At 34.8% G+C, this 11,290-nt stretch overlaps 1 long non-coding RNA gene across 1 annotated transcript; it reads left to right on the top strand.

The window, feature by feature from the left end:
• LOC133550499 (uncharacterized) lies at positions 1–10,824 on the top strand. Its single transcript, XR_009806281.1, has 4 exons — positions 1–71; positions 8,981–9,050; positions 9,105–9,224; positions 10,280–10,824. It is a non-coding gene; the product is annotated as an uncharacterized LOC133550499 (long non-coding RNA).
• Positions 10,825–11,290: the final 466 nt, after the last annotated feature.

Below are 11,290 nucleotides of genomic sequence, written 5' to 3'. Positions count from 1 at the left end.
CTCAGCCTCCAAACTAGTGTTCTTGATTGACAGACCAGGACAAGGCAAGCGGTATATATGACCAGTATTATGTGAGTATACGACCAGTATTATGTGAGTATATGACCAGTATTATGTGAGTATATGACCAGTATTATGTGAGTATATGACCAGTATTATGTGAGTACATGACCAGTATTATGTGAGTATATGACCAGTATTATGTGAGTATATGACCAGTATTATGTGAGTATATGACCAGTATTATGTGAGTATACGACCAGTATTATGTGAGTATATGACCAGTATTATGTGAGTATATGACCAGTATTATGTGAGTATATGACCAGTATTATGTGAGTACATGACCAGTATTATGTGAGTATACGACCAGTATTATGTGAGTATATGACCAGTATTATGTGAGTATATGACCAGTATTATGTGAGTATACGACCAGTATTATGTGAGTATATGACCAGTATTATGTGAGTATATGACCAGTATTATGTGAGTATACGACCAGTATTATGTGAGTATATGACCAGTATTATGTGAGTATATGACCAGTATTATGTGAGTATATGACCAGTATTATGTGAGTATATGACCAGTATTATGTGAGTATATGACCAGTATTATGTGAGTATATGACCAGTATTATGTGAGTATATGACCAGTATTATGTGAGTATATGACCAGTATTATGTGAGTATATGACCAGTATTATGTGAGTATATGACCAGTATTATGTGAGTATATGACCAGTATTATGTGAGTATATGACCAGTATTATGTGAGTATATGACCAGTATTATGTGAGTATATGACCAGTATTATGTGAGTATATGACCAGTATTATGTGAGTATATGACCAGTATTATGTGAGTATATGACCAGTATTATGTGAGTATATGACCAGTATTATGTGAGTATATGACCAGTATTATGTGAGTATATGACCAGTATTATGTGAGTATATGACCAGTATTATGTGAGTATATGACCAGTATTATGTGAGTATATGACCAGTATTATGTGAGTATATGACCAGTATTATGTGAGTATATGACCAGTATTATGTGAGTATATGACCAGTATTATGTGAGTATATGACCAGTATTATGTGAGTATATGACCAGTATTATGTGAGTATATGACCAGTATTATGTGAGTATATGACCAGTATCATGTGAGTATATGACCAGTATTATGTGAGTATATGACCAGTATTATGTGAGTATATGACCAGTATTATGTGAGTATATGACCAGTATTATGTGAGTATGTAACCAGTATTATGTGAGTATATGACCAGTATTATGTGAGTATGTAACCAGTATTATGTGAGTATATGACCAGTATTATGTGAGTATGTAACCAGTATTATGTGAGTATATGACCAGTATTATGTGAGTATATGACCAGTATTATGTGAGTATATGACCAGTATTATGTGAGTACGTAACCAGTATTATGTGAGTACATGACCAGTATTATGTGAGTATATGACCAGTATTATGTGAGTATATGACCAGTATTATGTGAGTATATGACCAGTATTATGTGAGTATATTATGACCAGTATTATGTGAGTATATGACCAGTATTATGTGAGTATATGACCAGTATTATGTGAGTATATGACCAGTATTATGTGAGTATATGACCAGTATTATGTGAGTATATGACCAGTATTATGTGAGTATATGACCAGTATTATGTGAGTATATGACCAGTATTATGTGAGTATATGACCAGTATTATGTGAGTATATGACCAGTATTATGTGAGTATATGACCAGTATTATGTGAGTATATGACCAGTATTATGTGAGTATATGACCAGTATTATGTGAGTATATGACCAGTATTATGTGAGTATATGACCAGTATTATGTGAGTATATGACCAGTATTATGTGAGTATATGACCAGTATTATGTGAGTATATGACCAGTATTATGTGAGTATATGACCAGTATTATGTGAGTATATGACCAGTATTATGTGAGTATATGACCAGTATTATGTGAGTATATGACCAGTATTATGTGAGTATATGACCAGTATTATGTGAGTATATGACCAGTATTATGTGAGTATATGACCAGTATTATGTGAGTATATGACCAGTATTATGTGAGTATATGACCAGTATCATGTGAGTATATGACCAGTATTATGTGAGTATATGACCAGTATTATGTGAGTATATGACCAGTATTATGTGAGTATATGACCAGTATTATGTGAGCATGTAACCAGTATTATGTGAGTATATGACCAGTATTATGTGAGTATGTAACCAGTATTATGTGAGTATATGACCAGTATTATGTGAGTATGTAACCAGTATTATGTGAGTATATGACCAGTATTATGTGAGTATATGACCAGTATTATGTGAGTATATGACCAGTATTATGTGAGTATGTAACCAGTATTATGTGAGTACATGACCAGTATTATGTGAGTATATGACCAGTATTATGTGAGTATATGACCAGTATTATGTGAGTATATGACCAGTATTATGTGAGTATATGACCAGTATTATGTGAGTATATGACCAGTATTATGTGAGTATATGACCAGTATTATGTGAGTATATGACCAGTATTATGTGAGTATATGACCAGTATTATGTGAGTATATGACCAGTATTATGTGAGTATATGACCAGTATTATGTGAGTATATGACCAGTATTATGTGAGTATATGACCAGTATTATGTGAGTATATGACCAGTATTATGTGAGTATATGACCAGTATTATGTGAGTATATGACCAGTATTATGTGAGTATATGACCAGTATTATGTGAGTATATGACCAGTATTATGTGAGTATATGACCAGTATTATGTGAGTATATGACCAGTATTATGTGAGTATATGACCAGTATTATGTGAGTATATGACCAGTATTATGTGAGTATATGACCAGTATTATGTGAGTATATGACCAGTATTATGTGAGTATATGACCAGTATTATGTGAGTATATGACCAGTATTATGTGAGTATATGACCAGTATTATGTGAGTATATGACCAGTATTATGTGAGTATATGACCAGTATTATGTGAGTATATGACCAGTATTATGTGAGTATATGACCAGTATTATGTGAGTATATGACCAGTATTATGTGAGTATATGACCAGTATTATGTGAGTATATGACCAGTATTATGTGAGTATATGACCAGTATTATGTGAGTATATGACCAGTATTATGTGAGTATATGACCAGTATTATGTGAGTATATGACCAGTATTATGTGAGTATATGACCAGTATTATGTGAGTATATGACCAGTATTATGTGAGTATATGACCAGTATTATGTGAGTATATGACCAGTATTATGTGAGTATATGACCAGTATTATGTGAGTATATGACCAGTATTATGTGAGTATATGACCAGTATTATGTGAGTATATGACCAGTATTATGTGAGTATATGACCAGTATTATGTGAGTATATGACCAGTATTATGTGAGTATATGACCAGTATTATGTGAGTATATGACCAGTATTATGTGAGTATATGACCAGTATTATGTGAGTATATGACCAGTATTATGTGAGTATATGACCAGTATTATGTGAGTATATGACCAGTATTATGTGAGTATGTAACCAGTATTATGTGAGTATATGACTAGTATTATGTGAGTATGTAACCAGTATTATGTGAGTATATGACCAGTATTATGTGAGTATGTGACCAGTATTATGTGAGTATATGACCAGTATTATGTGAGTATATGACCAGTATTATGTGAGTATATGACCAGTATTATGTGAGTATGTAACCAGTATTATGTGAGTACATGACCAGTATTATGTGAGTATATGACCAGTATTATGTGAGTATATGACCAGTATTATGTGAGTATATGACCAGTATTATGTGAGTATATGACCAGTATTATGTGAGTATATGACCAGTATTATGTGAGTATATGACCAGTATTATGTGAGTACATGACCAGTATTATGTGAGTACATGACCAGTATTATGTGAGTACATGACCAGTATTATGTGAGTATATGACCAGTATTATGTGAGTATATGACCAGTATTATGTGAGTATATGACCAGTATTATGTGAGTACATGACCAGTATTATGTGAGTACATGACCAGTATTATGTGAGTATATGACCAGTATTATGTGAGTACATGACCAGTATTATGTGAGTACATGACCAGTATTATGTGAGTACATGACCAGTATTATGTGAGTACATGACCAGTATTATGTGAGTACATGACCAGTATTATGTGAGTACATGACCAGTATTATGTGAGTATATGACCAGTATTATGTGAGTATATGACCAGTATTATGTGAGTATATGACCAGTATTATGTGAGTATATGACCAGTATTATGTGAGTATATGACCAGTATTATGTGAGTATATGACCAGTATTATGTGAGTATATGACCAGTATTATGTGAGTATATGACCAGTATTATGTGAGTATATGACCAGTATTATGTGAGTATGTGACCAGTATTATGTGAGTATGTAACCAGTATTATGTGAGTATATGACCAGTATTATGTGAGTATGTAACCAGTATTATGTGAGTATATGACCAGTATTATGTGAGTATATGACCAGTATTATGTGAGTATATGACCAGTATTATGTGAGTATATGACCAGTATTATGTGAGTATATGACCAGTATTATGTGAGTACATGACCAGTATTATGTGAGTATATGACCAGTATTATGTGAGTATATGACCAGTATTATGTGAGTATATGACCAGTATTATGTGAGTATATGACCAGTATTATGTGAGTATATGACCAGTATTATGTGAGTACATGACCAGTATTATGTGAGTACATGACCAGTATTATGTGAGTACATGACCAGTATTATGTGAGTATATGACCAGTATTATGTGAGTATATGACCAGTATTATGTGAGTATATGACCAGTATTATGTGAGTACATGACCAGTATTATGTGAGTACATGACCAGTATTATGTGAGTACATGACCAGTATTATGTGAGTACATGACCAGTATTATGTGAGTACATGACCAGTATTATGTGAGTATATGACCAGTATTATGTGAGTATATGACCAGTATTATGTGAGTATATGACCAGTATTATGTGAGTACATGACCAGTATTATGTGAGTATATGACCAGTATTATGTGAGTATATGACCAGTATTATGTGAGTATATGACCAGTATTATGTGAGTATATGACCAGTATTATGTGAGTACATGACCAGTATTATGTGAGTATATGACCAGTATTATGTGAGTATATGACCAGTATTATGTGAGTATATGACCAGTATTATGTGAGTATATGACCAGTATTATGTGAGTATATGACCAGTATTATGTGAGTACATGACCAGTATTATGTGAGTACATGACCAGTATTATGTGAGTACATGACCAGTATTATGTGAGTATATGACCAGTATTATGTGAGTATATGACCAGTATTATGTGAGTATATGACCAGTATTATGTGAGTACATGACCAGTATTATGTGAGTACATGACCAGTATTATGTGAGTATATGACCAGTATTATGTGAGTACATGACCAGTATTATGTGAGTACATGACCAGTATTATGTGAGTATATGACCAGTATTATGTGAGTATATGACCAGTATTATGTGAGTATATGACCAGTATTATGTGAGTATATGACCAGTATTATGTGAGTATATGACCAGTATTATGTGAGTATATGACCAGTATTATGTGAGTATATGACCAGTATTATGTGAGTATATGACCAGTATTATGTGAGTATATGACCAGTATTATGTGAGTATATGACCAGTATTATGTGAGTATGTAACCAGTATTATGTGAGTATATGACTAGTATTATGTGAGTATGTAACCAGTATTATGTGAGTATATGACCAGTATTATGTGAGTATGTGACCAGTATTATGTGAGTATATGACCAGTATTATGTGAGTATATGACCAGTATTATGTGAGTATATGACCAGTATTATGTGAGTATGTAACCAGTATTATGTGAGTACATGACCAGTATTATGTGAGTATATGACCAGTATTATGTGAGTATATGACCAGTATTATGTGAGTATATGACCAGTATTATGTGAGTATATGACCAGTATTATGTGAGTATATGACCAGTATTATGTGAGTATATGACCAGTATTATGTGAGTACATGACCAGTATTATGTGAGTACATGACCAGTATTATGTGAGTACATGACCAGTATTATGTGAGTACATGACCAGTATTATGTGAGTACATGACCAGTATTATGTGAGTATATGACCAGTATTATGTGAGTATATGACCAGTATTATGTGAGTATATGACCAGTATTATGTGAGTACATGACCAGTATTATGTGAGTATATGACCAGTATTATGTGAGTATATGACCAGTATTATGTGAGTATATGACCAGTATTATGTGAGTATATGACCAGTATTATGTGAGTACATGACCAGTATTATGTGAGTATATGACCAGTATTATGTGAGTATATGACCAGTATTATGTGAGTATATGACCAGTATTATGTGAGTATATGACCAGTATTATGTGAGTATATGACCAGTATTATGTGAGTACATGACCAGTATTATGTGAGTACATGACCAGTATTATGTGAGTACATGACCAGTATTATGTGAGTATATGACCAGTATTATGTGAGTATATGACCAGTATTATGTGAGTATATGACCAGTATTATGTGAGTACATGACCAGTATTATGTGAGTACATGACCAGTATTATGTGAGTATATGACCAGTATTATGTGAGTACATGACCAGTATTATGTGAGTACATGACCAGTATTATGTGAGTATATGACCAGTATTATGTGAGTATATGACCAGTATTATGTGAGTATATGACCAGTATTATGTGAGTATATGACCAGTATTATGTGAGTATATGACCAGTATTATGTGAGTATATGACCAGTATTATGTGAGTATATGACCAGTATTATGTGAGTATATGACCAGTATTATGTGAGTATATGACCAGTATTATGTGAGTATATGACCAGTATTATGTGAGTATGTAACCAGTATTATGTGAGTATATGACTAGTATTATGTGAGTATGTAACCAGTATTATGTGAGTATATGACCAGTATTATGTGAGTATGTGACCAGTATTATGTGAGTATATGACCAGTATTATGTGAGTATATGACCAGTATTATGTGAGTATATGACCAGTATTATGTGAGTATGTAACCAGTATTATGTGAGTACATGACCAGTATTATGTGAGTATATGACCAGTATTATGTGAGTATATGACCAGTATTATGTGAGTATATGACCAGTATTATGTGAGTATATGACCAGTATTATGTGAGTATATGACCAGTATTATGTGAGTATATGACCAGTATTATGTGAGTACATGACCAGTATTATGTGAGTACATGACCAGTATTATGTGAGTACATGACCAGTATTATGTGAGTATATGACCAGTATTATGTGAGTATATGACCAGTATTATGTGAGTATATGACCAGTATTATGTGAGTACATGACCAGTATTATGTGAGTACATGACCAGTATTATGTGAGTATATGACCAGTATTATGTGAGTACATGACCAGTATTATGTGAGTACATGACCAGTATTATGTGAGTACATGACCAGTATTATGTGAGTACATGACCAGTATTATGTGAGTACATGACCAGTATTATGTGAGTACATGACCAGTATTATGTGAGTATATGACCAGTATTATGTGAGTATATGACCAGTATTATGTGAGTATATGACCAGTATTATGTGAGTATATGACCAGTATTATGTGAGTATATGACCAGTATTATGTGAGTATATGACCAGTATTATGTGAGTATATGACCAGTATTATGTGAGTATATGACCAGTATTATGTGAGTATATGACCAGTATTATGTGAGTATGTGACCAGTATTATGTGAGTATGTAACCAGTATTATGTGAGTATATGACCAGTATTATGTGAGTATGTAACCAGTATTATGTGAGTATATGACCAGTATTATGTGAGTATATGACCAGTATTATGTGAGTATATGACCAGTATTATGTGAGTATATGACCAGTATTATGTGAGTATATGACCAGTATTATGTGAGTATATGACCAGTATTATGTGAGTACATGACCAGTATTATGTGAGTACATGACCAGTATTATGTGAGTACATGACCAGTATTATGTGAGTACATGACCAGTATTATGTGAGTATACGACCAGTATTATGTGAGTATATGACCAGTATTATGTGAGTACATGACCAGTATTATGTGAGTACATGACCAGTATTATGTGAGTACATGACCAGTATTATGTGAGTACATGACCAGTATTATGTGAGTACATGACCAGTATTATGTGAGTACATGACCAGTATTATGTGAGTACATGACCAGTATTATGTGAGTACATGACCAGTATTATGTGAGCACATGACCAGTATTATGTGAGTATATGACCAGTATTATGTGAGTACATGACCAGTATTATGTGAGTATATGACCAGTATTATGTGAGTATATGACCAGTATTATGTGAGTATATGACCAGTATTATGTGAGTATATGACCAGTATTATGTGAGTATATGACCAGTATTATGTGAGTATATGACCAGTATTATGTGAGTATATGACCAGTATTATGTGAGTATATGACCAGTATTATGTGAGTATATGACCAGTATTATGTGAGTATATGACCAGTATTATGTGAGTATATGACCAGTATTATGTGAGTATATGACCAGTATTATGTGAGTATATGACCAGTATTATGTGTGTGATTGACAGATGAAGTGTGTGTGTGTGTGTGTGTGTGTGTGTGTGTGTGTGTGTGTGTGTGTGTGTGTGTGTGTGTGTGTGTGTGTGTGTTGTGTGTGTGTGTGTGTGTGTGTGTGTGTGTGTGTGTGTGTGTGTGTGTGATAGACAGATGAGGTGTGTGTGTGTGCTGGTCTTGCTGTGTTTGCAGGAAGTGGACTGCATCCTGCTGATGGAGGTAGGCCAGGTGCATGCTGGGTAGACACGTCAATGAAAGTTCTTCTCATGTCAGGTGACTACTGAGGTGGTGCCACGCCCCATCCACCCCCCCCTCCCCACCGCTCACCATGGCAACCTCGCTCGACTACCTGGACTCTGTCGGAGACTAAGGAGACGTCGCCTCAGCTACATGGTAAACTGCTAGTTAGCTATGATGCAGCATAATGGTAAACTGCTAGTTAGCTATGACGCAGCATAATGGTAAACTGCTAGTTAGCTATGATGCAGCATAATGGTAAACTGCTAGTTAGCTATGATGCAGCATAATGGTAAACTGCTAGTTAGCTATGATGCAGCATAATGGTAAACTGCTAGTTAGCTATGATGCAGCATAATGGTAAACTGCTAGTTAGCTATGATGCAGCATAATGGTGAACTGCTAGTTAGCTATGATGCAGCATAATGGTAAACTGCTAGTTAGCTATGATGCAGCATAATGGTAAACTGCTAGTTAGCTATGACGCAGCATAATGGTAAACTGCTAGTTAGCTATGATGCAGCATAATGGTAAACTGCTAGTTAGCTATGATGCAGCATAATGGTGAACTGCTAGTTAGCTATGACGCAGCATAATGGTAAACTGCTAGTTAGCTATGATGCAGCATAATGGTAAACTGCTAGTTAGCTATGACGCAGCATAATGGTAAACTGCTAGTTAGCTATGATGCAGCATAATGGTAAACTGCTAGTTAGCTAGGATGCAGCATAATGGTAAACTGCTAGTTAGCTATGATGCAGCATAATGGTAAACTGCTAGTTAGCTATGACGCAGCATAATGGTAAACTGCTAGTTAGCTATGACGCAGCATAATGGTAAACTGCTAGTTAGCTATGATGCAGCATAATGGTAAACTGCTAGTTAGCTATGATGCAGCATAATGGTAAACTGCTAGTTAGCTTGGACACAGAGTAATTGTAAACTTCAGTTAGCTTTGATGCAGCGTAATGTTAAACTACTTGCTAGCTTTAGTGAAGAGTAATAGTAAACTATTAGCTAACTTTGGTGCAGAGTAATGGTGAACTGCTAGTTAGCTTTGATGTAGCATAAGGGTAAACTACTAGCTAGCTTTGGTGCAGAGTAATGGTGAACCGCTAGCAATGTGTTTGTGTGTGTGTGTGTGTGTGTGTGTGTGTGTGTGTGTGTGTGTGTGTGTGTGTGTGTGTGTGTGTGTGTGTGTGTGTCTGCAGTGCCACAAGGGACAGTTCTGCTGGGGGGTGCTAGACCACGGTCAGGCCAGTGGTCAGCTGTGTCCATGTCCACGAGGATCCAGGTGCTCGCGTGTGTTCATCCACAGCCTGTGAGCGCCATCTTGTCTCTTTGTCCAGTATTACATACGTCTCTATGTACTTAGTACTAAGTTCTAAATAGTACGAGGGTCCCTTTCTAAAGGTAGACCCTGCATGGGCCTCATGGATCATGAGGACACGGACTTGTGTGAAGAAGTGCATGTCAAATGTCAATCAATAATTGTATATACATGTATGTATGTACATTATATGCATGTATATTATATTCATGTACATACATACATACATACATAAGTTTTAATTGGATGATCCAGACAATAGTGCTTGATACCATGGTAGAGTGCAATATCGCACGATGATTGAGGGAACCCCTCATGAAACAGTTCTGTAGAGATGAAGTAGTCTTCTGATTTTTCCCACACATACATATATATATATATATATATATATATATATATATATATATATATGTATATATATATATATATGTATATATATATATATACAGTGGGGCCAAAAAGTATTTAGTCAGCCAGCGATGGTGCAAGTTCTCCCACTTCAAATGATGACAGAGGTCTGTCATTTTCATCATAGGTACACTTCAACTGTGAGAGACAGAATGGGAAGAAAAAATCCAGGAATTCACATTGTAGGAATTTTAAAGAATTTAGAGAATTAAAGAATTTGCAACTCAGTATTCTTCTTCCTCCAAACACCAGCAGTTGAGTTTATACCAAAAAGTTGTATTTTGGTTTCATCTGACCACATGACATTCTCCCAATCCTCTGCTGTATCATCCATGTATCCATTTTGGTATAAACTCAACTGGTGGTGTTTGGAGGAAGAAGAATACTGAGTTGCATCCCAAGAACACCATACCTACTGTGAAGCATGGGGGTGGAAACATCATGCTTTGGGGCTGTTTTTCTGCTAAGGGGACAGGACGATTGA

The sequence above is a fragment of the Nerophis ophidion genome, linkage group LG04 (genome assembly GCF_033978795.1).
Source record: "Nerophis ophidion isolate RoL-2023_Sa linkage group LG04, RoL_Noph_v1.0, whole genome shotgun sequence".
Classification (NCBI taxonomy): Eukaryota; Metazoa; Chordata; class Actinopteri; order Syngnathiformes; family Syngnathidae; genus Nerophis; species Nerophis ophidion.
The sequence above is the reverse complement of the archived record's forward strand: the minus strand, read 5'-3'. Positions and strand labels throughout refer to the sequence as shown.